General features: G+C 56.5%; 1 protein-coding gene across 2 annotated transcripts in view; it reads right to left on the reverse strand.

Moving 5' to 3' along the window:
• RAI1 (retinoic acid induced 1) overlaps positions 1 to 26,747 on the reverse strand; it is a 119,282-nt gene that overhangs the window by 66,621 nt on the left and 25,914 nt on the right. For both annotated transcript variants that reach the window (XM_033090321.1, XM_033090322.1), the window contains exon 2: positions 13,004 to 13,127. The gene's annotated coding sequence lies outside the window, so the exon portion shown is untranslated. The remainder of the gene's footprint in view (positions 1 to 13,003; positions 13,128 to 26,747) is intronic.

A 26,747-nucleotide genomic window follows, 5' to 3' on the forward strand; every position in this document is an offset into this window, starting at 1 on the left:
AGACGGGACTCAATATCCACTTCCCTGGAGTTGGGGAAGGTGGCCCGGCACCCTCTCTGGTCAGCCGGGACCCAAGCAGGGACCCAGGCCCTTGCCCATGGTCAGCCCCCATCCTTCAGGCCAACCTCAGTGCTGTTCCAGGGTAGGAGGGGTGCTGGAGGGCCGGAGAAAGGGTGGGGGCTCCTGGCAGAAGGGGCTGGGGAGTAAGCCTCAGACGGCTGGAGGAAATTGAATTAAATTAAATTTAACTATTCAGTCACCGCCTGTTCCTGCAGTGAGCCGGAAGGCTTCCAGGGCCCCACAAGGATGGGGGTGGGGACCCCAAGAACAGGACTGAGAGGGCTCTGGCCTCCCTGAAGAGGATTCCAGCCCAGGTCTGGGAGAGAGGGTGCCTCTGGAAGGTCACCAGAAGGCCTGCTCTGCCACTCCCTTCCTGGCCCTTAGGCCCATCTCCTGCAAAACAAGGGTCACGGGTGGGGGGGCGTTCTTGGGACCCCCACCCCGTGAGACCCTCCCCCATCTAGTCAAGAGGCCTTCAAACAGCCAGCCTTAGCAATGCTCCCCTCATCTCCAGAACTGTCCCATCGTCCACCCAAAAATGTCCCTTCTCAGAGAATGATCCATTTCCTCTCTAGAAATGCTTCATTTTAATTCAGAAATTCCCGGCTCCAGAATGTTGCTTCTCCAGAAAAGTTCCATCTTATCTCCAGAAATATCCCTCTTTCATCTTCCAATATAATCCATCTCCAGAAACGTCAGTGCTCTCTAAAGGCTCCATCTTAGCTCCAAGGGGTTCCACTTCCAGAAACATCACATCCCATCTCCAGAGATGCTCCATTTCAGCTCCAAAAATATCTCACATCCAGAAGTGTCCTATTTTATTTCCAGAAATACTTCAACATCACCTTCAAAAACACTCGACTTCCAGATGTACTACAGTTTATCTCTAGAAATTACCCATTTCCCAAAATGTTTCCTCTCTAACAATGTTTGGAACCCAGAAAGGCCTCATCTTTACTCCAGAAAATGCCCTCTCCTATCTCCAGAAATGTTATTTCACCTCCAAAAATGACCTATTTCATCTTCAGAAACACCCCTCCTCCAGAAATGCTTTCCATTTGTCTCCAGAAACATCTTTACCCTGTCTCCAGAAATACCATGTCTTATTTCTAAAAACTTTCTGTCTCTGGAAATGCCTATGGTATCTCCAGAAAGGTCTCCCCGTGTGGCCCGGATGCTACAGAAACTCAGAAGCCCACTTCCTTCAGGATCTCGCAGGGAGAGGCTGAGGAGCGCCTGGGCAGCCTTCTCTTCTTCCTCCCTTGTCTCTGTGGTCCTCCGGACTCTCTGCTGGGCCCGCTCCTGTCACAGGAGTGAGGATGAAGTCAAGAGCTGTGCTGGCAGGTGCTGCGGTCCCTGGAAGCGGGGACGATTGACGATCAGTTTCTAGCAACGGGGAGCCTGCCTGACCGGGAGGCAGGAGCAGTGAGAGGGGCTGCGGTGGGAAGGGAGGGGCCAGAAAGGGCTCGGTGGGGCCTCAGCACAGCCCCCCGCCTCACACCCCCCCTCACCACAAACACATCCACCAGCCCCAGTGCACACACTCGTGTTTGGTCAAGACCTGACACGGTGCATGGAAACGTCCACCCCTCAGAGCCACTCACAACCACACCCACAGCACGAAAATCCACTCTCAACACTGGCAGCCCTGCCGACACAAGGACACAGAACATAGCCAAAGGCACACACAACGCAGACACACACCACACACACTTACACACTATCGTCCTCAACACCTTCCCTAGGGCTCTCTGGGTCAAGTTCTGGGGACACAGGGGCAGAAGCCCTCTGTCAGTCTCCCCAACCAGTCTGTGTTGGCAAGGCCAGGCAGCTTCAGTCACTGCCGTGTGTCAACTGGAAATTCAGGGCTCCAGGACCTGGGGCTTAGAAGGGACCAAAAAAGAGAAGAAAGTGCACATTTGGCATCTGCTTGCACATCTACTAAGATAGGGTGCTCTCTCCCTCCTAGAGCAGCACAGGCCATTTCTGGATCACTTCTAAATGACAGAAAGTTCCTCTCTGGGTGGAACTGAAGCCTTGCAACCTGTGCCCACACAGCCAGGCACTGCTCTCCGAAGAAGTCACAAAGCCCATGTCTGACTGAGATTCCACGTGGAGATTCTCTCCTCCTTGTCCCTTGACAGGTGGGAGAGGTAAAGGGGACAGCTGTTCTGCGGGAAGGAGGCCTGAAGTAGCTGAGTGGAGGGCAGGTGGCACCAGTGCACGCACGCTCACACACACACACACACACACACACACACTCGCGTGCCCTCTGTGTCCGAGAAGGACCTCAGGTGCAGACACACAGTCAGGCAGGTAACACACTTCCATGCCCTGAACCCACACACAGGGAGGGAGGAGGTGGCCCCTGGTTTGCATCAGGTCTGCCCTGATACCGCAGTGGATGGAAATCCTCAGAGCCTCTAGTAGGTAGGAAGGGAAAGGGGCTCGAAATACATCTCCATTCCCAGAGGCGCCTGCTCCCATGGGAGGACAATTACCATTTATGAATCCTCCCAATTTAGAAGCTGCCTCAAGTAACTGGAACCTCTTGAGCCCCCTTTTTTGATCCTTCGGGGCCAAGGGAAGGTGTGAACAGACCTAGAACATGCACTCCTACTTGCCCTCAGCCAGGCTTCCCTTGCCACCCCACAACTGGCCATCTCGTGCCTAGAAATGAGGCTCTCACCTCTGTCCCTCACTCAGCCCTGCTCTTAATCCCTCTCTGTCCAGGAGACCCCTCTCCTTTCTACCTAGATTTCTCTCCTCTAGGAACTGAGATTTTCACTCAAAAATCTGAGGGGGGAAAAACGGCAAATAGTCAAACATGAATCTGAATGAACACGTGGTCGTGGGGCCCAGGATGGGAGAGAGCTAGGGGCCAGGCCTTGCGTGGGGTGGCGAGAGGGGCCCCCAGGTCTCCCAGCTCCCAGATGCAGCTGGGCTTTCTGGAGGCTTCTGCATTGGTATTCTCTATCCCTCACATCCCAAATTACACCAGCTCTCCTGGGATCCTTTTATCGCACGTTGCCGCTTCAGCAAAAGGTTATGTACGAGAACATGGAAATCCCTCCCGCATATTAACTAAAAGAGCATTTTCTTAAATGCACAGGAAAAAGCAGCTCACCTAAGAGCCAATTTTTACAGCAGCTCAGATCAGAACGAGCACTGGACTGGGAGTCAAGACTAGGGCTGCTTGTTGGAGTCCTGCTCTCACTGGTCCCCGAGCATGCCACTTCACCTCTCTGCCCTCCACTGCCTCGTCCACTAAAAGTGACAAAGAAGCCCCCACGATGGCACTCTATCAGGATTGGATCAGGGTATGGAACCAGCCAGCAGAGTGCAATCAGTGTTAGTGTCCAGGCTTTTCCAAGCACGTTGTAACCGGCCAGGGGGACTAGGTGTCACCCTCATGCCCCCTGAGCCCTTTCACGTCTGTTCAGCTTTCCCTCAGCTGTCAGTCCCCCACCTGGAGCGTGCCTCTCCCTTTTTCCTGCGTGGAGAATTTCTGAAAAACACCTTCAAGACTCCCTTTGGAATCAGTTTCTCAATTCTGAAACTTTATAGATGATTTTCAAAGCTATAACTGCCCAAGGCCAGCACGAGCCGGGTGCCGGGATGAGAACCCAGGTCGACGTAGGGCGCACACCTGACTGAGTGGGACTGCACAGAACCAGCGGAAGGCGGCAGCCAGCCCCATCTTAGCTCTGCCTGCAGTGCCCTGTGGGCACGTGGGCCGCCCACTGTGGCCCGCCAATCTCTTCAAGAAAAGCAAAATGTAGGATTTTATGTGAAATCTGGTGTATTTTTAAAACCCCGTGCTGGCCAGTGTCCATCTGAGGGTGTCGCCAGCAGACAACCTCTGGCCTGACTCAGGCCCGCGTCTCTCTGCCCTCCTCGGAGGACAGAGAAGGGCAGCTCTGAAGGGGAGGTAGGGGGTGAGGACAGGGGCAAAGCCTGGGCGGCAGAACCGCAGAACGTGCTTTAACTGGCGAGGAAATGGCTGAGCAGCAGTGGCCTCCTTGGGTCTCAGTGTGCTCTTTTGTGAAATGGGGACAGTAACAGAGTCCACCTGTTATGTGAGGAGAGAAGGGGAGCTGAACAAAGCCCCTTGAGAATACGCTGGGAAGGTACCAGGAACATGACTGAGGGAGGGAGGAAGGAGCAGCAATTCTCAGTTAGTTCCCCTCACTGTCAGGATTTGCTCTCCTGGGTCAATCCCACTGCCAGGGCTACAGGAACCCCAAGGTAATGAGCCCTGTACCTGAGAGAAAGTACACAGAAAGGGGTGGCTCTTGCCTCGAACCACCCAGTGGGTGAGTGTATGAAGGACAGGATCAGCTGAAGGCGCTGGTGGCCGACTCTCCCCCACCCCCAGTGTGACCTATGATCCCAGCTTCACTGTCCCCTCTCCAGAAAGAAGACACCAAACACGGGGAGTGTCATGAGGGGTTTGGGAAGGTCTGCCCTGCCTGGGACGCCACCTCCCTTGGGCTTAAGCTGTACCTGCCCCTTCACGAATACCTGGCACAGAGGGCAGTGCTGGCACACGGCCCTGGGTTCATCGCCAGCTGAGTTTCTTACAACAGCCCACAGGATCTTAAACCAGAGTTGCTTGACTTCTCCAAGCCTCACTTTCTTCATCTGTAAAATGGGGATGGCAGGAAACTTTCCCTAGCAGGGTGGAGTTGAAGACTGGAAATAACAAAGTGCTCAGGGCCTACACCAGGAGGCCTGGCCAAGAAAACGATCTGAGCAGTAGGATTCCAGGTATCGTTCTCTCCACACACCATTCCCCGCCCCCCGCCCCTTCTCAGACTGCCCTGACCCCCATGCTCCTCTTCCTGGCCCCTCTCGGGCTCAGGTGCATTTCTCTCTCTCTGTGCCAAGCCTTCTCTGAGGGAATTACAATCTGCCGGGCTTTAATTACTGGTCCCGGAGGACCACCGCCTCCTTCCACAGCCGAGACTTAGTCACTCTTCCCAGGGCTTGGTGACAGGCTGCAAGGCTGGGCCAGGCCCCTACTTCCCTCTGGAGCAGCGCCCCAGGCCCACAAGACAGCTGGACAGCTCGGCAGGAGGGAGCCGCAGGGAGGAATACAGGAGGAAGGTCTTGTCCAGTCCAGGGCCCACCGGTTAGCATCAGAGAATTCAAGAGTTCTCAAGTCAGGAACTCTGACTTGCTCTGAAATCAGAGAAATCAAGAATTCTGAGCAAGGAAACCGAGGCCCTCCGAGGAGAAGGGGCATGCCGAAGGTCATGCCGAAGGTCATGCGACCCCACCAGGTCCGCGTCTGATCCAGCTTCTCTCCTCCTTGGCCCCACAGCTATGCTCCAGCTGTGGCCCTGCATAGGGCACCCTTCTTTTCCCACTGCCTTCAGGACAAATCCTTTCACAGCACTCAAGGCCCCAGACCCCTTCCAGCCTCCACTCCTGCCTCTAACTCCACGCCCCTATTTCCCCCCCCCCCCCCCCCCCCCCCCCCCCCCCCCCCCCCCCCCCCCCCCCCCCCCCCCCCCCCCCCCCCCCCCCCCCCCCCCCCCCCCCCCCACCCCCCCCCCCCCCCCCCCCCCCCCCCCCCCCCCCCCCCCCCCCCCCCCCCCCCCCCCCCCCCGTCTGACCTTCTGGAACTCTCCTGGCCTTTTGATGCCTCCAGGCCTTCTGGCACGCTGTGAGGTGCTGCCTACTGCAGTCAGATGTTTCCCCTTTCCAGACTTGAGGCCCAAATCCCCTCCTCTGGGAGGCCCGCAGACTCCTGGGCAGGGCCTGCACGTGCCTCCTCTGGGGCAGACATGAGGCTGTCGGCAAACGTGGGCTGAGCGCTGAACCATTCAATACTATTATTACTGAAGGAAATGAAACTCGACCTGTGAACCAGATGTGCATCAGATGCCCCCGACACCCCTCGCTGCTGCCGCCCATCAATGGGAACAGCCGTCGTCATGCAGGGGTCAGGCTGACCGGCTCTAGTCGTGTCCCAGCAGCCCTGTGCCTGCACCCTCACCTCTGAGATGGCTAAGAAAGCCTGGGGTGGGTGTGGGGCATGCGTGAGGTTGGCACCATGCAGTTCTCAGGGCCTGCACACCGAGGGTCAAGGCCAGACATAGGGGACAGTTATAGTGACCCCCGGGGAACAGCTATTAAGCCAGGAGGCTGCAAACTGGTGGCCCAGGGTCTGAATCTGGCCACAGGTGGGATGCTGGATTAGGTGACAACATCCACCAAGCAAATGTCGCGTAAACATCTGAATCACAATTCCTGAGAAGGTGGGTGACAGATACCCCATATGCCACCAGGGCAGAGCTGAGCTGCCACAGCCCAGGGGAGCCAGGGAGCCCCCAGCCCTCATTAGCACTGCCTGCTGGCCCTGCAGGGCCTAGAGGCTGGCGGCCCGTGCATTATGCAAACATGATTTTGATCACTTCTCCAAGGTAACACGTTTGCATTTTAAGCAGGGTCTCCAGCACTGTGACCCTCAGGCCTCGGAAAGCCAAGAGGGGGATCATTTTGTAGGAAGGCAGATCCCATACGGCTCAAGGTACTCTCAGGAGGAGGTACCTTGCAGGGTTGACTTGGGGCAAGCAGGGTCTCTGTCTGCTTCAGTGCGAAGCGCTTTCTGGGGATGAGCCAACATCTGCCGGCCTCTCTCCCAATTCTCCCTTGGGAACATGCGATGCTAACTTTTCTTGTCCCATCTGCCCCTCTAATTCCTCGCAATACCGTTTCTGGACCCAGAGCCCTGCCATTAGTCAAATTCCCCCTAAGAATGTGGGACTTGGTCCAGGACCAACACCCCTCCCTTTTCCCAGTCATTCTATGTAATACCTTCGCTGATGCAGCTTGGGGAGGGGGCAGACCAGTGAACTTCTTAGCCCCCTCGAGGCTCCTACTGAGATGACAGTCACCTGAACCACAGTCTCCTAGAAAGTGCCGGAGCAATGACGTGTCCCCTCCCCAGAAGCCTGCAAACCCAAGGCCCCCCCGCCCCCCGCCATGGCAAGACACAGGCGCCCTGAACAGACAGGTGCACAGATGAACCCTAATGAGCCCCTCTGTGCATCCGGATGCCGCCAGGCACTGGAACAAACTCACCTGGTTTTCCTTACTTTCCTGACCGTCCTGTCAGGAAAAAGCTATGATTTTCCCCATTCACAAGGGGAAACTGAGGCTCAAAGAGGTGGGGAAAACCCTCGCGCATGGCCAGAGCTCTCGCGTGCTTCTGGAAGGGGCTAACCTAAAGCCGGCCTCCTCTCAGAGCAGCTGGGCCGGGCGCGGGGCTGTTCGTGAACATGTGAGTGGGAAGGTGTAGGGCAGCTGGGTCTCCACAGACGCCGACGGGAACCAGGTCACTCAGCTGCTTACTCTCTTAAGAACATAACAACACCTGACTCTGGGGTACAGATTAAAGGCCTCTTGGCTGACTATTGTTATTATTACATTATTGTTAGGACTACTTTTTCTACCACTGCAGTCCTTCCAGGGCTGACTAGGGACGAGATAACCAGGCAAGGCAGAGCGTGACCAGGCCCAGACTTTTTCCAGAAAGGTCTTGGTGGCATATACCCTGGCGTGTGTGTATGCAGTGGCCAGCAGGCCCTAAGGGGCACCTGTGGCTGGTCTACTGTAGAATCATCAGCCAGCTTGGGGGACAGTGGGAAGAAGCGGCAGCAGGCCCTACCCAGGCTGGCAAAGGTGGCATGAGTCAGACCAGAGCTGCACCAGGCTGGAGAGCTGTCAGGCTCCCCACATGAATGGGCATCATGGCTCTACCCCCTGTGCAGCTTGGACCTCACAAAGGAACAATCTCAGGGGTACTCTGGAGGATGAGAGGGCCTGTCCTCGACGCCCCAGCTCTCCAGGGGTCCTGCAGAGGGAGAACCCCTCATCGTGAGTCTGGGGGCAGCTGGGAGTTAGGAAGAGGGCCTGGGCTTTGGGGTCAGATGACTAGGTCCAGCCTTGGGTTCCCAACAGACCTCAAGCATGTCACTTCTCTGTAGAATCGAAACCACAAACACTGACTCGCAGAATCTGTGCAAACAACAGGTCTGGTGCCCAGCCTATGAATGGGGATCCATGGGGCCGGTGGCTGCCACCAGCTCCCGGGGCCTCAGGGAGCACCACTTGCAGGAGGGGGAGGGTTTGTCTTTAAAATTCAAAGGAGTAGCTGAAATCTACCTCAGCACATATCCTCAACACCTCGCCACTCAGCACCCCCTGCAAGGGCTGGGGCTGGGGCTGGCCGTGCCCTGCAGCTGGACCCTGCCCCATTCTGCAGCTTCTGGTCTCAGCCTCTCCCCGGCTGTGGGATGTGAGTAGGAATGGCTCAATCAGGATATAATCGTTTTTAATTAACGTGCGGATCATTTCACAGGCTGATCTCCTTGGAGACCAGAGGGAAGACAGTCTTTTAAGATTTCCTTTTGCCTCCCCCCACCCACCCCTCCAAGTGGAAGGCCGCCTCCCCCCCCTTCACCCACCCAGCTGCAACCTTGAAAGCAGCACAAAAGCCTGCTGCCGGGATCCCTCTTGGGGCCATTAGGAGGAAAGTGTCTGCTCACATACAGTCTCACAGGCATGTGCCCAAGCTCGGGGTATGCTTCCCGCCACCCCCTTCCGCCCCGAAATGCACAAGAAGGATCAGAGACGCACAGCTGGGGACACACACAGGCACGCATACACATACAAGTGCCAAAGCTGGAAGGCACACAGACCCCTTAAGAAACATACACACACAGGATCCAAGGCACACAAACATGGGCACACATACACACCTAGGCCGATAGGCACAGCAAGCCCCCAAAACACACAAACAGGATCAGACACACAGACACGCACACAGGAACACAATTCCAAATACCCACTCACTGGAGGGCTGTTCTAAACCTCCAAGGCCAGTGGGTGTGCTGGCAGGGTGGGAGGAAGGTCCCTGTCTTGAGATGGGAGCCACAGTCACCTTGCCCCCTACCAACACCCTGGCCCCAGCCCCCTTTCTTGGCTGCTGCAAGGCCCAGCAACATGGAGGTGCCCTGCCACCTGCCCCATGGGGAAACCTATGAACAGAGATGCCACCAAGGTCTTGCCCCCCTGCCACCCACCTGGTCTGGATCCTTCTGACTGCCGAGCTCTCCAAACAGCTGGCCCCCTCAGCCCTGACAGCCGACCCCAGATTTCCAGCTTTTCTGGCCATCACCAACACACACACTAGAGTGATGATGTCCCCAACCTCTCTTCTGGGTGCAATGAGGTTGGGGTGTGGTGGGAGAGGGACTTTCTCTTTTCTTTCTTCATTTCCTTCCTTCCTGATCTTCCCTCCCTTTCCGAATCCTTTCCTTTCTCTCCCACTGTCTCCCTTTCCATTCTTTTCTCTCTCTCCTCTTTCTCTCCTCTCTTTCCCCTTCCTCCCCAGGGGGCCTCCTGGTAAATATCTGTGGCAACACCTGCCCTCAGCTTCTGAACAGACCCATTGCTAGTGTTTTGGACAAACAAATTGAGGCATGGGGTAGGGGCACAACCACTAGGTCCTCTGACATCTGCAGGACCACCTTTCTCACTGCACCTGCTTTGGGTCCCTCTGGGTGATCCCAGATCCATGGACACAGCCAGCGCGTGACACGAAAGATTTAGAGACCTGTCTGGTACACCAGCTGGTGAAACCATGGCGCGCTGGGTGCTTCTCTCTTGGGCTATCAGTGTCTCCACCTGAAAAATGGGCAAGGTCAGCCTAAAGGACCCCTAGAGACTCTTCCCAGGTGCAGGAACTAAAATGGTATATCAGTAGCCCTTTCTTGACTGCTGCATGTCCCAGCAACTACTGTGTGACCTTGGGACTCACTTCCCATCTCTGGGCTCCCATTTTTCTCTTCTGTCAAAGGAGAGGGGTCAGACAGGTGATTCATCACTAACGCACTTTTTGGTTCTGATAGAAGGTTCTAGATTGTGCTGGAAGGAAGAACAGTGTACCACTTCTCAGAGAAAAATGAGAAGCCCATTTCTTTCACTGCAGGCATGTCGGAGCCTTTGGCATCAGCAGAATCATTTTCAGGAAATCATCTTAAACGTTAAAAAAAAAAAAAAAGCTTTCTACACAAAATATATCCACTACCCCATTCATCAGGGGCATCCAGAATGTTGAACAAAAGGGGTCTATTAAGTAATTGACGGTACATCCACCAGATTGGAAAAGCCTAAAGACATTAACCGTGGTGTTTATGAAGAGCTGGTTACAAAACAGGAAAAGGCTCCCGCCAGCGCCAACAGAGAAAGCAGGATATACACTGAATACAGAGAATGACGACAAAGCTTTTAAAAAACAAACCAACCACCAAGCCAACAAAAACTGCAACGGATGACATCAAAATATTAATGTTGTCATAGTTCATTAAGACTGTCAGTAACCTTTTTTTATTTTTCAGATTTTCTACGAACCATATTTTAAGACACATATATCAAAAAGGGGTGTTTTTTTAAATGACTAAATGCCTCCAATTGAGAAACTTTCCCCTTTCATTCATTTATTCATTCATTCATCACTGATTCATTCACTCTTGCATTTGTCCAGCCAAAGCTGAGGGCACATCGTGTGCCTGGCCCCCGTGCTTTAAGATCTGCAGGGAATGGTTCTCACCTGCAGGAAAACGCAACTGTGGGGTGGGTGGGGAAAACACAACCCCTCAAATAACTCCACACCAAGGGGCTTGTGCCATAACGGGGCCCTAAGGGGGCCATTCCGGGACCCAGTGAGAAAGAAATCAATCCTGTTGGTGGGTCCTGCCCCCAGGGGCCTCACCCACGCCTGCCCTCAGCTCCTGGGGCATCAGTCCAGCCTATGGGTCACAAACTCACCCTTAACCACCAAGCCTCCACTGGAGATGGGGAATGGGGCAAGTGCTGAAGAACCCCACCCCCACGGGGATTCCACTTCCAGTTCCAGTGGCTCTGGCAAATAACCCCTTTTCCCTCAGGGCCACAAGGCCCCTACCTGGCTGCAACACACTCTCTGGGCTCTTATTTCAGCCTCCCCTAAGGTCCCTGAACAGGGCACCACCCAGCCAAGTCCTGTCTGGCTGCGGCTACCGTGAAGGGAGCACAGGGCAAGGAATTTGCGAGCTCCCGTCAGCCAACCACAGGCAGTTAGCACGTCAAAGGGTCCGACTCCCAGTTCCTGAAGTGAGGGGGCTGACAGATTTCTGGGGAGGGTTAACTCTTTCTCTTCCCGGACCAAGTCACAGACCGGCTTGAAAACTGTCTGCCACCGCCCCTTCCCCCCAGGTGCCTCCCTTTAAATAGGAAGAATTTCCTTCACCTGCCTGGGTGTCCAGAATGGGGTCCCTGGGCCTGGCTTTTTCTTTTCCTACCCCAGGAAAAGAAAGGGAGGAGTCCCCTTTAACCCTTCGGCTGCTCGCCTGGCAATCCAATTAAGGCAGATTTTCATTGATTCTTCTCCAATCCCACTCCCGTTCCAACTAACCCTTCACCCGTTCCACATTCCCCACAAAGGAGCAAAAGGATCTGGGCGCTTTGAGTGCGGAGAAGCCGTTGACCTCGTAGCCCCCACTTTGAACTGAACCCCCCTCAGGATTGCGATTCCCCAGAAATTCTCTGGCCTAGCACTCCCTTCCCATGGCCCCGGTGGTTAAAGAAGTTCCCACCACTCCCCTCCCCCCTTTTTCCCTTCCCCCCCCTTCCACCCCTTGAGGGAGGGAGCAAGGCGTCCGGATCTCAGGGTCACCAGAGCAGCGTCTGCTGTGGATCGCAGGAGGCAAACACTTCGTCACTCTCACACACACACACACACACACACACACACACACACACACACGCCCCACCCTCGGGATCACCTCTGAAGCCCGCATTGTACTTGAGGGGAGGAGGCCAAGTTGGGGAAGGAGGCTGAGTTGGGGGGCCCTCCGACGTGCCTGAAGTCACCAGCCAATCACCAAGCCCAAGAGGGGCTAAAATCCACCACCCGCGGCCGAGAACCGAATCCTCTAGCCTCCCTCGCGCATCCTACCTCGCCCCCGCCCCTCCCCTCAGGCGCCATCCGACGTCAACGTCTCTAACCCAAACAAGCCCCTCCCCCTCCCCCGGCGCCGGGTCAGTAGCCCCAGGAGAGAACGAGCTGTACGACCACCCCCCACCCCACAGCAGAAGCGCGAGATTTCATTGTCAGGCTGGCCACTCTTGCGCGCGTGAGGCGGGGGTACAAGGCAGCGGGGCTATCCCGCAGGCTCTGAAGCGGGGAGTGGGGAAGGGTCTCCAGGGGAAGTGTTTGAAGCTGTTCCTCCAGCTCTGTCCAGATCCGGAAGCCGCCAGGGAAGGGAGGAAGGCGGGGGTGGGGAGAGCGCGACCTTAAGCGCTCGCGGGAGGCAAGGAGGGGCAGCCGCGGCCGGGGGAAGCGTCCGGAGGCGTCGGGGGCGCCGAGTCCCCTGGGAGCCTGCGCTCTCGGGAAGTTTCCCACCGATTAGCCGGAGCAGGACAGGGGGCGCAAACGGCCCTCCCCCGCCTGACCGCTCCAGGGCGCAGATTGCGAACTTGAGCAAAACTCCTTCCTCCGGCGTCTCACCTCCCCATCCGCGGCTGCCAGCTCCGCCATCTCAGCCCCCTGCCTTCCGCCAGTACCACCGTCGCCAAGACCGTGGAGGAAAGGGGAGGGGGGATCCCCAGCACAACCAAACTAAGGCCAAAAAAAAAAAAGGGGGGAAGAAAGAAATTCTTTCTCCTGAGACCGATTCCCTCAACCAGCGTGGAAAACCCCCAAAGCATGCAAATCTGCAACTCCAGCCAAGATCGCCGCGCGCGGGAGGGGTGCCGGCGGTAGGCGGCGACCCCCGCCGGCAGCCTCGGGTTTGGAGCAGGTCTGAGCGCGGCGGCGGGCTGGGGGCTCCAGGAGCCCTCGCGCTCCGAACAGCCCCCCAAAGACACAAAGCTCTGCCACCAACAATACCTGCGGGCTCCTCCTGTGTCTCCCCAGCGCCGGCGCCGCGCGTCTTGCCGTCTCCCTTTCCCCGCGCGGTCTCTCTCCTCCTCGAGCGCGCGCCTCTTCCAGAACGCGGCGGCCAGATGAGATCCTTGGGAGAAAAAAATGTGAGCGCTCGCCCGATTCCTTTCTCTTCGCCCGCCACTCGCTGCAGCCCCCGGCTCGCTCCTTTCTCCTTCGCGCTCCCGCGCGCGCCGCGCCTCTCGCGCCCCGCGGTTCCCTCTCAGCAGCCCCTGCGAGCGCCCTCAGTAGCCATTATTCACCGGCCGCCGGGGGACAGGAGGTAATTAGAGACCGCCCCGTGGCCGCATCCACTCGGCAAGCGCGATGCGGGCGCTGGGCGCGCGCGGGGAGGGGCGCGCGACGAGGGGGCTTGACTGCGCGCAGCCCGCGCCCCAGACGCGGGGGAGGGGAGGGGAGGCGGAGGAGGGGGCAGGGAGGGAGTAGAGGAGGGAAGGAGTGGTGAGCTCCGGACGCCAGCGGGAGGAGGGGGCTCCGGGGACAGGCTCCCGAGGCTCTTGCCGAGGGGGCTGGGGTCACGGGCTAGGAGGCTCCGAAGCGCTTAGGGGCGGGGGGGGGGCGGTGAGTGTCTCCGTTTCTGTGTATGTGTGTGTGCGCGCGCGCGTGTGTCGGAGATAGAAGGGGAGGGAGGGAACGCTTTAATATTTTTCCAGTGACTTACGAGTCGATGGGTGAGCTCTTGGTGGCGCGTTTAGGTCCGTGTGTGTATCAGTGTGGCTGTATATTTCTGGTTTGTCCTACGTGTGAATGTCACGGGGTGTGCGGGTCTGGCTGCGAGCTGTGAATGGCTGCGAGCTGTGAATGTGTCTCTGGGTCTCCGAGGGACTGAGTGATGCGGTGTCTGTGTGGGGTCGTGTGTGTGTGCGATTGTTTATAGGGGGCCTGTGTGACTGCGTGGGTGGGACTGCGCCTGTGCGAGGCTGTGTCTGTGAGGTTCTGTGGGGGGATTGTGTCTGCGTGGGCCCGAGTGTGTCTGAGGCATGTTGTGTATCCGTGTGGGCTTGTTTGCGAGCGGGATTGCGGTTGCTGGGGCTGTGTGTCTGCGCGGGGAGGGGGCAGTGCGCTTGTGCAGGGCTGTGGGTCGGCGAGAGGCTATGATGTCTGCGGGCGGTCTTGTATGTGGCTGCGTGGGGCAGTGTTTTGCTAGTGGGTCTGAAGCCCGGCGGGCGGCGTGAAGGGGTGGCCCTCGTGGAGTCGGGGATCACATCGCCGCAGAGGAGCCACTTAAGGCGCGAACAGGCTGCACTGGGGTCAGGCGCAGCGCGGCGAGTAGTGGCAGAGAAGGGGCGGGGGACAGAAGGCGGAGACGAAGGGGGGACCTTCATCCCGTGTCCCCTCTCTCCGCACCGGAGACGCAGCTTGGAGATCCTGGCAATTGCTGGCGCCGCGGTCCTAGAGGCACTGGGTTTGGAGAACGCTGCTGGGTCGAGGGAGCCGCCTAAGGGCTGGGGGCAGCTGGAACTGACACTCGGAGATCCGGGAACAGCCCGGAAGCTGGAGGCGAGGGCTGCCTGAAGGGGCAGGTCGTGGTGGGGAAACAGCGGAGGACTAGGCCGAGACAAAGAGCGGGGCCCGAGGCCTCGAGGCGGATCCGCACCTCGAGGTTCCCCCCGCGGCCGAGGGGTGGCTCAGCCGGCGCACTAAAGGTTGGCGCGTGGAGCCCCGTGGCGCTGGCGCGGCCCCTCCTCGCCCCAGTCCGGGAGCCGCAACCAGCAGCAGCTCCAGAGCCCTGGGGGCACGGAATTACGTGCCCCGGGCGGGGCCGCAGGGGGGGCGGTATTGAGCGCAGCAGGCGGGCGCCGTGCCACAGGGCTGTGATTGAGCGCTCTGCTGGCCCGCCCCTCTCTAGGCTGCTCACCGCCCACGCAGCCGTTCATTCATTCATCCCTCCGTCTCTCCATCAACCCACCCACCTTTCTCTCCAGACACGTGTCCGACCTATCGTCGGTCCACTGGATTATCGATTATTAAGCCCCCTAGGGACCATACCGACGTGTCAGACCCGGCGCTCTCCACTTTCTCCTGCTCGTTAGTCTGCTTCACTCTCCTCAACCCCAACCTATGCTACCCCACTCAGACCCCTCTGTTTTGGTAAGGGAAAGAGGGAAGGCGCACCCCACGACCTCTATCACACTTAGGTTTTTTGCTGTTCAGTGATCACCGGACCCCTTCTCCCCATCCCCCACCCCCACCCCATCCCGACCAACGTTTGCATACGTCCAGCCAGGTGGGGTGTGGGGAGTAGTCTTCTTCCCATACGCTCCCTGTCCTCACTGAGGCCTGGTGGCTCTCTAAAGAGGAAAGTGACAGGCACTACATCAACACCCCACTGCTTGATGCCTCTCTCAGCCCAGCCCCCTCTGGACTAGGGTAGGGCGAGGAAGAAGGGGTTTCATGGAAGGATTGCTGTGCCTCCAGGTCCTCTGCTGAAGGCTGTGCAGGGCCTGGTGGCTACCCCAGTGGCCTGAATAGTCACTCCCAAACCTACCATTGGTACTTGTCACCTGGGAAACTAACAGATTCCTGGGATCTCGCCCAGACCTAATCAATCCAAGTGCCCAGAGCCTTTGCACATGCTGTTCCCTCTGCCTAGAAATCAACATCTTACTGCCAGGCCTGGAACATTCAGACTCCTGAGTGTGGCCACCCAGGGATGAGGATCAGGCCTCTCTCCCAGAAATAAACCCAAAAACGTGCCTTCGGGGCTGACTCCTGACTCACATGGTAAGGATGCTGCAAAAACAGAGGGGCCAACTACAGGCACCCACTCCCAGCCGTCAGGCCCTCGGCAACCCATCTCTCCTCTGGGCTCTGAGTTCTACATTTTTAACATGCGGGTTGCTTAATCTCTACCTTCAAGTATCTGGCCTGGGAACCAGGGTCCATCCGTCCTGCAGCTGTTGGGTGAGCCAGGAGAGGCCCACTGTGTGCCCCGTTAGACAGAAAAGCCCAAATCCCTGCTGGGACCACCAACCTAGCCATAGATTGACCCACAACCCTTGTCACAGTGCCACCTGACCCTCAGCTTCTGCTGTCCCTGTCACATCCTGACTCAACCACGTCCTCCATGCAGTCACCCACAATGTCAAGACTGGAAGGTGGGATAATTAGGATGGTAGTGGGCCCCCTTCCCCTGGGGAGCAGGGACAAACTCCCCTTCCCTCCCTGGTTTCAGAGCGATCAGAAGAAACAAGTCCTCCTGGTGGCTGAGGAGATCGCAGACAATCAGGCCCCACCACTCTGAGCTCACGCTCCGCCCTTACTCACCACTGTCCTTGGAACTTACCAGGCACACTCTTACCTCGGCCTTTGCACTTGCTGGTCCATCTGCCTGGAATGCTCTCCCCACCTTCTAATGTACCACATCATTCACTTACTTGTGTACTTTGTATTTATTTTTGTCTGTTTGCTTATTGCTATGTCCTCTGTACCTAGAATGGTGCCTAGCACACATTTAATAAGTATTTATTGAATGAATCAGTGAGTGAGTGAGTGAATGAGGCTGACACAAGCCCTCCTGTGAATCTGACCCAGCTCAGGGCTGTCTCTTCTTTGAACCAATAGCCCCTTTGGAGAACAATGGGGATGTGTGGGGATGGAGAATACCAGGGCAAGGACCTGTCACCTGACTCATCAGAGGTCACTCAGTGGGTGCTCTTCATGGATTCTGGATTCCAGACATGTCCTAGGGGTTTAGAGGAGTGAGATGGTGGTGGTATGGCTTACCCTAAAGGAGACAGAGCCCTTCATCTGTTCCAGGGGTCTCTGTTGTTGCTGGAGGCAGTTTGGTGAGGGCTCCAGGTTCACATCTGCCAAAGGTGGAAGTACATTCCCTACCTGGCCGGGGCCCTTCTACAGGTGTTATCACAGAGGGTCATCAGGACAGCCCCCCAACCAGGGATATGCCCATCTCTGAAAGGAGAAACTCAGAGCCATCAAAGGACTTTGTCAAGAACACACAGCAAGACAATCTAATTCCTACCTGACTATAAGTTTCCAGAGAGATCTGGCTCACTTCTGTCTGGCACAGAGCAGGTGCTCAATATGGGAAGTGAATGAATAGCAAGCGAATGAATGAAGTGATGTCAATATTCAAACCTACTTAGGTCTGCATAGCCCCTAAATCCTTGCTTGTTCTATCAGACTCTATTGGCAAGAGTTCAAGGGATCACAGTGGCAGCACCCAGCACACAGTAGGTACTCCATAAATGCTGAGGGAATGACCAGCAGGAGAGGCTGCCTGGTTGGCAAGCTCCCTGCTCTGGCCAGGGGTCTGTCTCTACCACCTGCCACATAAGTCCTGTCCCAGGCTAAGTGGGGAGAGGGGAACCCCTTGCTTGGCTGGTGGGAGGTGCTGGGGGTGTTCACAGGTCTCAAGGGGCCTGATCTTTCCTGGTGTGGTGTGGCTGAGAGCCTGGGCCTGGACAGGTCACCTTTTGTTTGCCTAGCACTATCTGAATAGCTGCTTTCCTGCAAAGTGTGTGTGTGTCCAAATGCCATTCCAGGGTTAAATAATAAACAGGAGCCAGGGAGGGGACCCCAGGAAGGGACTTGGGAGTGCAGGGAAAGAGGTCAGCGGGCTGCCAGATGTTGGGCTGGCTGACAGACCACCAGGGACGGGTTAGCCAGAGGCCACCCAGGTGGGCACAAAAGGCAGAAAAGGGGGGGGGCTGGACTCCACATAGAGACAAGAGACAACTCAGAGCTACTGAGACCCAGAAATTGCATTCAAGCCCAGCCCTGGTTTGTGAACCCCCAGGTCCTCCTGGCCTTGGGGTGCCATGTCTCTCCAGGGAGAAGACGGCGTCAGGCCCATGATCTGCAAGTCTGAGGCTTGGGGTCAGAGGTAGCCCGGCAGATTTCAACATCTATTCCACACGTTAATGGCGTAGTCAGCCAGGGATTTCTAGTCTCTCTTCCCCTCAGATCACTCACCCTCTCTATTTCGGAGACTGGGTCACTGAGGTCCAGAAAACTGACTAGCTCAGGGTCACACAACTTGAGTATAGCAGAAATACTCATCCATTTGCTTGGCAAATACATACTGAGCACCTATGCTGTGTTCCAGGCACTGTTCTAAGTGTTGAGGATTCAGAGCCAGGAATGAGACAAAGCTTTGGGTCTTTCTAGTCCTAATACAGACAAGAAATAGAATGAGTAAATTATGTAGTATGTTACATTTAGGTGGGGCAGTGTTGTAAAAAATAAGTAAATCAAGCCAGGGAAGGGGGCTGGGAGCACCTAGGGGAAGGCTGTGTGGTCAGGGAACTCACACTTGAAAATACTTGAGAACAGACTTGAAAGACTAAGGTAGTGAGGCATGCAGCTAACTGGGGGGAAAGTTGTGCAGGGAGAGAGAACAAGTGCAAAGGCCCTGAGGCAGGAGCAGGGTGGGAATTTTCAAAGGATGGCAGAAGCTGGTATGGCTGCAGCACAGAGAGCAGCGGGGTGAGTGGAAAGAGATGAGGAGAGATGACAAATCTTTGTAAGAACTTTGGCTTTTATAGGGAGTGAGATGGGGAATCTCTCCAGTGTTTTGAGCACAGAAAGGATGTGATGTCCCTGAGGTCCCAGAGTATCCTCCTGGCTGCTGTGAAGAGAGCAGGCACGGGGCCAGGACAGGAGCAAGAAGACCATTAAGATGGCTCCTGCATGAGTCCAGGAAAGCAATGACAGGGCCTGGCCAGTGCGGGGGGCCATGGAGAGTTGAGAAGGCATCAGATTCTGGATTTATTTTGGAGGCAGGGCTAACAGGATTAGCTGATGCATTTGGCCTGAGCAACTGGAAGGATGGAGCTGCAGGGATCAGCCAGTCATGTGAGGTGAGTGGGCTGGTGAACGGGCAAATCCTCAGGACAGAACCACCCTACCCCCTCTGACAGGTAATGACCTTCATGCCAATCTGTAAGCTGCTGAATAGGCTCCATTTTGAGCGGATGTACCTGGAGCAGTGCCCTGCCTGGGTTAGCACCGGGTGAACTGCCAAGTCACTTTCCCACTCCAAGACTCAGTTTCCCCTTTCTATGAACATGTCGGTCCAGGTCAGTGGCCGAGGGCCCTCTTGCCTTCCCTTGCCTTCCTTTCCTCATGGCTCCTGTTGTTCTCCCAGACCAACTAAGAGGACGCGCTCCATGAATCTCTCCTCTGGGGTGTGTGTATGGAGCACCCATCAAGTGTTAGGCTCGTCGGGGGCACCAGGGAGACCACAGTGAGCAAAACAGCCTCATGGGCTGGCTTGGTCACCAAGCAATCCCAGCCCTGTTCCTTTTTCTCCCCCACCAGAGCCTCTAACGCTCAGCACTTCCTGAGGGCTGGGCCACCACTGAGAGCAAAACACTAGAGAAAATGGTTCTTTGAAAGCAAAGAACTTGACGTTTTAGCTGGGGGGGGTGGGGAGGCATCAGGATTATAAACATCCAGGTTCCCTTAAGTTTTCACATTTTCAGTCAGTTGGCGTATCCCCCACCCCCACCTCCCCAGCCCCCACACCCCCACCCCACTTCCCAGGGGATGGCAGTAGAAGTCAGACGAAGATCTGGGATCTTCTTATTTAGGTTCTGGCCAGAGTCAGGGCAGGACCAAGGCTGCGTGGCACCGTCTACCTCTCCTGCCCTGGGGGTGGGAAGTTGGGGGGCACAACATAATCTCTGCCCTGGGAAGGGGCTGGGCTGGGTTCTGCCTACCAATGCCTGTGACTGGAACCAGTTCCCTTTCCGCCTGCCTTTGATCTGCACAACCTTTGATCTCTGCTGTCTGTGGCTTTCTCTGCCATCTGTCTGTCCATCCTTCTTTACTAGACTGTGAGAGGCTACCAGATGCGGTCATACAGCTTCAGACTCCGACAGGGCAGACCCAACCCGTAGGACCCTCTTCTCTGGGCGGGGCTCCAGTGGAGGAAGCTCCCACTCTCTGTCACCTCTCACCTTCCTGTCCTGGCCTATCCCCCCCACACACACACACACACTGGCATTCCCCTTTCTTTCTCAGCATGGGAGTGCAGCAGAAGATGCTGAGCTTATGTCCCTCAGCCTGGAGGGGCAGTGCTGGGGGTGGGGATTAATGGGGAAAAGATGAGGGCTGGATAGCCGGGAGGGAAGACGGACAGAAGAGGGGAGGAAGGACGGGGAGGGAGACAGGAGGAGGGCGAGAGCTAGAAGAACGGGGACACTCTAGGAGAGAAAAGGAATGAACGGAGGGGAAAGGGAAAAAGCAATGGCAGAGTGACACGGTGAGGGGAGGGGTGGCACCGGAGCGGGCACCCAGGGAGCTCCTCAGCGTGGGGAGAAAACGCCCCTGCTCTGCTTTCTCTGGCTAGGTCCTGGGTCCGGAGGTTACCCCTTGGTCCCGGCTGTGACCAAGGTCACCCACTCCAGCACATCTGGCCTGGCTGGCCTCCTGTCACAGCCAGGGAAGCAGTCCATGAGCCTGGGTGGTGCCCAGCAGGGCCCACTGGCGCCTTCTTAGCCTGTGTCCCTAGCTCTCGAGGTGGCTCCCCAGGGCTCGGAGCCACACTGTTGGCCAGGAAGCCACCCAGGGGCTCCGAGCAGTGGTGTGGCTGAGGCCCACCCACTCTGTGCCAATCAGACAGACCCCTGCCCTCTGCCCGCCGTAGTTCCTGGCCACACACCAACATCTGGCCCGAGCCCCCGCTTGAGCCTGACCCCAGTGCTGGCAGAAGCACACTATAGTGACCATCCCATGGACACATGCCACCAGGCCACCAGTGGGAAGCTCAGAGCCATCCCGGCCCTCAGGTAAGAAACAGCATCAACCCCGCACATGGGCCAGGCAGTGACCCAGGAGGGCCCCAGGCCACTGGCACTTTCCCTGAAAAGAGTCCAGAGCCCCCGAGCAGGAGGCCTGCCTGAGCCAGTGCAAGCAGGCCGGATGCACACATTCTCCCCGAGTCAGAGAGACCGTCCCCCACAGTCAGACCCACAGGCCCGGCCCGAAACCCCACAGTCACACATGCAGAGGCCTGGGCCACACACACACGCACGCCAGCAAACAGACTGTCCATACCCCTGCCCCTGCTCACCAGGCCACACAGTCCCTTGAACCCAGGCCCAGCGCTTCCCCAGGTGCCTGAGAACCCGAATGACGACATCCTGCCCCCTCTTTCTCTCCTGAGAGGCTGCAGAACCCTCAGACCCTTCCCTGGGCCTGAGGCTTCCTCTGTCTGCCCAGGAAGGCAACCCCACGAGAGCATTATTCCCTCCCCCAAACTCAGGGTGGCTGCAGAAGCCCCAGCTTTACAGAGAGGCTCCACGTCACACAGCAGATCTGGGCCGTCAGGACACGCACAAACACACATACTCCCCCGGGTGGAACTGTGTGGCACACCATCTGTGTGTTCGCATCCTCACAAGATCAGAGACACACCCATGCACTAATAGCACAGACAGAAGCTGTCAACAGGGATGTGCACACATGTAAATGTGACACATGCACACGTGAGGACACGCACAGGCTCCTCCGGGTAAGTGCACACTCGAGCCCACACACACACCTGGACAGCAGTTACCTGCCTCCACACATCATTGGCTCCCTGACACCAGGTGCCCGTGGGCTCAGGGCGGTGGGCAGAGCTCCTGGGAATCTCTGAGTGGCTCAACCACTCCTCCAATGACCCCTGCGTCCCCTTCCCAGCTCAGCTCAGAGCTCCTCAGGCCTCTGCCCTCCCTCAACCTGGTGGCACCAAGAATGCTGGCCCAGGGCGTCTCCTGGCCCCTAGCCCTCAGCCCTAGCCAGGTAAGGACCCTTGAAGTCTTGAGAACCGCAGCTCCTACCTGGATCTGGGCTGGGTTGGCCAGCTCCCTCCCTGCTAAGGGAGACCCAGTCCCTGGGATGGCAGAGACCTGGGGCTCAGCTTCTTCTGGGGCAGGAAAGTCCTCGAACCCCCAGGGAACATTCCAAGGGAAAGCTCTTTTCAAGGGTGCCCGAATTTGCAGGGCTCGCCTCTAGAAGGATGGAGAAGAAACTGCTGGTCAAAAAGGAGGGTTAGGGGTAGGAGGGACAATCGTTGTGCTGTGTGAATTTTTACCACTTGAGTGCAAGAGGAGGGGGAGGAGGGCAAGGAGATTATTGTTCCTATACTTCTCCTCCTGGTTTGGCTTCGTCCCCACATGCCCTGGTGGAACCCAGGTGACTGTACCACGAGGCATGGGGGTGGCACATAAAGATGGTGCTAACTCCACCAAACACTCCCTGTGGAATCCGCCCAGCAATCCTTTGAGGTGAGTATGCTTGGCCCATTTTACAGATATGGAAACTGAGGCTGAGAGAGAAGACAGACACAAGGCCTGAGTGACTTCAGGGCGAGCCTGAACCCTCGCCCTGCCTTGTGAGTTTCTCCAGGAGCTCTTGTTATTCACCTGTTATGTTATGCCTAGGGCTCAGCTCAGAGCAGTCCAGCCCAGAACATGTGTGAAAGAAGCAAACCCCTGGCTTTAGACATCCACCTGGGTTCTCCAGGAGAGTTACTGGGGGATGAAGTCATGGTTCCCATCCTCCCCACACACCCCAAACCAAGAAAGGGGCTGCCCCTGCCCGCCCTCAGTGCAAGGCCAGCTCTGTCGCACCCAGCTATGTGTTCCCAGCTCCACACCCTGTCTGGGCCCAGTTTCCACAGCTGAAAACAGGGATAATGCTTCTGCTTACCTCACGCAGGGTGGGGAGGGGTGGATGTTGTGTGATGTGCCCTGGACAGCAGACCTCTAAGTCACGTGATATCTCGCTCCCTAAACTTAGCAAAAAGCTCACAGACTGAGACCAGGAGAATCTTCCCAAACCCAGCACCTAATACGAGGCAGCTATAAGAGTAGGTATAAGGATGCTTCATTCAACAAACTGCCAGGGCCAAAGCCACGTCCAGCCAACCACCGTGAGTATGTCCTTCCGATCCTGTTTCCATACATTCTGTGCTGGAGAGCTTGCAGGTGTCAGCTTTCTTACATAGTCCACACCACTCCCAAATTGTGTGGACAAGAGAGTCACACTCAACTGCTTCACATTACGTTTCTGAGTCTCAGTTTTTTTCACCTTTAAAATGGGAGAATAGCAGGACCTGAGTTGTGTTAAGGATCGATGGAAACTAGTACGAGAAAGTCACTGTGGGCTTTGCCACATCGTGAGCCCTCCCTCGATAAATGTTAGCTGCGATGGTTATTATTCCCTCCTGGCCGACGGAGAGATCTGAGTTTTCAATCTCTGGGATAAGGATCAAATAGCAACTTCCCGGTGACGGTCTGAATGTTTAATTTGGAAATCCTACTTGGTTGTGTTGCTGGGGCAAAGGCCCACCGACACTTTGTCCCCAGAGCCGGATGAGCACAGACACGAGCTCTGCACTCCTAGTCCCTGAGTCCCTTCCCAACCTCCCAAAGCCCAGTGGGGGTTGGCGCAGAGAGGGGCCCAGGAGCCCCATGCTACAGACCCAGAAACTGGGGCTCAGAGAGGGAGCCGAGGAGGGGTAGAAGCAACAGGAAGACAGATTTCACCTCCATATAAGGAAGAGCTTGCTAACAGACAGAGCTGCCCAGAAATGGAATGAGCAAGCTTGCCTGGGAGGTGATGAGCTGCCGGTGGCTGAAGGCCCAAAGGTGGTCTCCGGGTGGGGACGTCATGCAGGCAGCTGAGACACCAGAAAGGGAGGACCGCTGGGATCTCTGGCCCTGTAACTCAACCAAGGCCACGTGAGCAGGAATGGAATTCCAGCAGGTCAGTGCTGGGGGCCAGAGCAAGTGTTCCTGCTCCAAACCTGCCACGCGAAAGCCCCGCAGATAGGCAGAGCTTGACGGGCTAGAGGGAGTGGGCAGCCTCTCCAAATCAGTTCCCTGCCCACCCCTTCCCCATGTCACAAAGCATTGATTTTTTAGAGAGAAGGTTAGAAAGTATCTAAAAGTACAAATAATGAAAGGAATCCAGGGTCCCCTCCCACTGTGACAGTTACTATTTCCCTCCAATCTTCTCTGTGCATATCCATTTTGTTTAAAAATCCTGGTGTGCTCTAAATTTTTTTTTATCGAGATACAATTCACCCCTATAAAGTGGCTTGGGTATAGTCAGAGCTGTGCAACTATCACCACTGTCTAATTTCAGAACAGTTTCATCCCTGCAAAAGGACACCCATCCGTTTCAGCAGTCACGCCCTCCTCTCCCCACACCACAGCCCGTCAACCACTCATCTCCTGTCTTTATGGACCAGAGCAGTTGCCATTTCCCAGCCTCTCGGAGCCCACCCTTGCCCCCTTCAGTCCTTATGGCAGCAGGAGGGAGCCTGCTAAAACCCAAGTCAGGTCATATCCCTCCCTCCCTCCCTCAGAACCCTCCATGGCTCCCACCTCACACAAGAGTTAAAATCAAACTTATAGCAGGGCATACAATCCCCTATGCAATCTGACCCCTGCTACTTTTGGCCTTATCGCCTCCTACTCTCTGCAAAGCTCCTGGACTACTCTTGGCTCCTCAAACACATCAAACACAGTCCTGCCTCAGGGCCTTTGCACTGGCTGGCTGTTCCTTCTACCTAAAACACATTTCTCCTGCATGTCTGCTTAGCTTTCCCCACCACTCTATTTCTGTAGCCCTGCTTTATTTTTCTTCATAACACTTATCACCTGACATATCTTTCCGTCTACTGTCTTCTCCTCCACTAAAATGCTCCATCACTTGATATCTTGTTTGCACCTGGCACGGAATTGCAACTCAGTTACTTATTTGGGCTGTTTCCAATAATATAAGCAACTTAAAAGGAGCAAATGCAAAACCCAAGCACTCACAGAGCAGACCTTGTGAACTGGCGGCCCTTCGCCTATAGACATGTGAGGTTTAAACCACACTGTGCCTTTTGTTAATCGAGTCAGGAGAGTTCACATAAAAATCCAAATTCCTGTTTCTCTTGAAAACACAGATCTGGTCATCCAGCGGTGCACACTGGCATGACAGCCACCAGCAGGCACTGAGTGGCCAGCCCTGGGGGATACTGGGACCAGACCTGGGGCTGCCTCTGCCAGGCGGGCACTCCACAGGCAAGAGGCTGGGAGGTCCTGAGAGGTGAATGTTTTGTCGCTCCTCAGAGATGACCCAGAAGTGGCCCCGGAACAATGGCTTTCCTGCAGGAGAGACAGGAGTCCTCCCCTATGTGCTCCCTGACTGACCCGAGACTCATGTCCCACCCATCACTCCTCCTGTCGTGCGGGGCGGCCTGCGGGGTCTGTGGTCCCTCTCCCCACAAAAGAACGCAGGATATAGCGAGGCCAAAAAGGAACACCCACGGAGCCATAGATAAGGGAGTCATACCACTATAGTCTTCCTGGAGGCTGGAGCCACACGACGTGCGACCTGCTGTCCGCCTCTCTGCCTGCCAACCGACCGACTCACCAACCAACGCAGCTGCGGCAGTTATATCAGTGGCCAATTGGCTAACTGGTCACAGCTGACGGCCATGCACCACCCGAGCCAGCACGCCTCCACGTGAGGCCGAGAGCCTGGAAACTGCTCTCTGGGACTCTGTCCCCACACCTCCCCAGGCTCACAAGCTCTCAGTCACACCTTGCAGCTGATGTGCCCTGTGTCTGCTCTCAACTTCATCTTTCTGTCTTCTAAGAGGCTCTGCCTCACTGTCCCCCGGAGCCCATCCAGGCCCCCTACACACACCCTATGAGCTGGGGGAGGAGAGGGGTGTGACCCCCATGCCCCCAAAGTACCCAGGGCAGGAGGCCCTTGGGAAGCTTTGTTGAAGGACTGAATGAGGGCCTGGGGGAATTAAAGGATAACATGTGCACCTAGAAGGGCCCCACTTGGGTCCTGCTCAGCGCCAGCACACACTTGCTAATCACGTACAGGGAGCCAGCACACAGGGACACAACGACAGGAAAACTGGAGAAGGCCTGCAGTGAGGACATAGGGCCAGGAGAAGGCAACAGGGCTGGAGGCCAGGTGTGCCGCTGCAGTTGGGCCTGTGCGTGTGTGTATGAGTGTGCATGTGTGCGTGTTCACACTGGTGAAGGAGGGCTCCACAGTGGACAGTGTCTGGAGTTCCAGGGCCTCAGTCTCCCTACCTGCACTCATGGCTCCCATCACCAGCCTGTCTAGCCCCGTGGCTCAGTCCTGCTTCCCTACCCTGGAGAGGTTTTCTGGTACTTCATTCTCATCCATCAGGATCTTGCTGCATTCCTGTGAGTCATTCTCCAAACAAACCTGGGGGAGGGAGAAAAGGGAACGGGAGGAGAGAGGGGAGGCTGGAGGCAAACCTGGCCCTGCCTCCTCTCTCCCACCTGTTCCCCCTCAGCACCCTCTCATGCACACATGGGCCCCTCACCAGGAGAGTTCTGGAGGAAGTGTCTGGTCAAATTGTGCCATGGACTTGCCATGTGACCCTGGGCAAGACCCTTGCCATCTGTCGGCCTCGAGAAAACAACCCTGAAGGTCCCCTCCTACAGGATGCATGAGTCTCCAATGAAGCAGGGAAGGGAGGTGGGGTGCGCCCTGGGTGTCCTTGAAGCAGCCTCTACCCACTTCCTTGTCTGTTTCCTCACCTTTGAAATGAGGAGGGGGCAAGTCCTTGGTAGGCACAGGGGACAGGGGGCAGGGGGCTGAGGCACAGGCCCAGGCCAGCCACCAGCCCCGACAGAGGGCCAGCGAGGCCTGCCCCTGGAAGTCCCAATTCCCTGCACTGAGGCCGGCCTGC

This window comes from Rhinolophus ferrumequinum, chromosome 21 (assembly GCF_004115265.2).
Source record: "Rhinolophus ferrumequinum isolate MPI-CBG mRhiFer1 chromosome 21, mRhiFer1_v1.p, whole genome shotgun sequence".
NCBI classification, from domain to species: Eukaryota; Metazoa; Chordata; class Mammalia; order Chiroptera; family Rhinolophidae; genus Rhinolophus; species Rhinolophus ferrumequinum.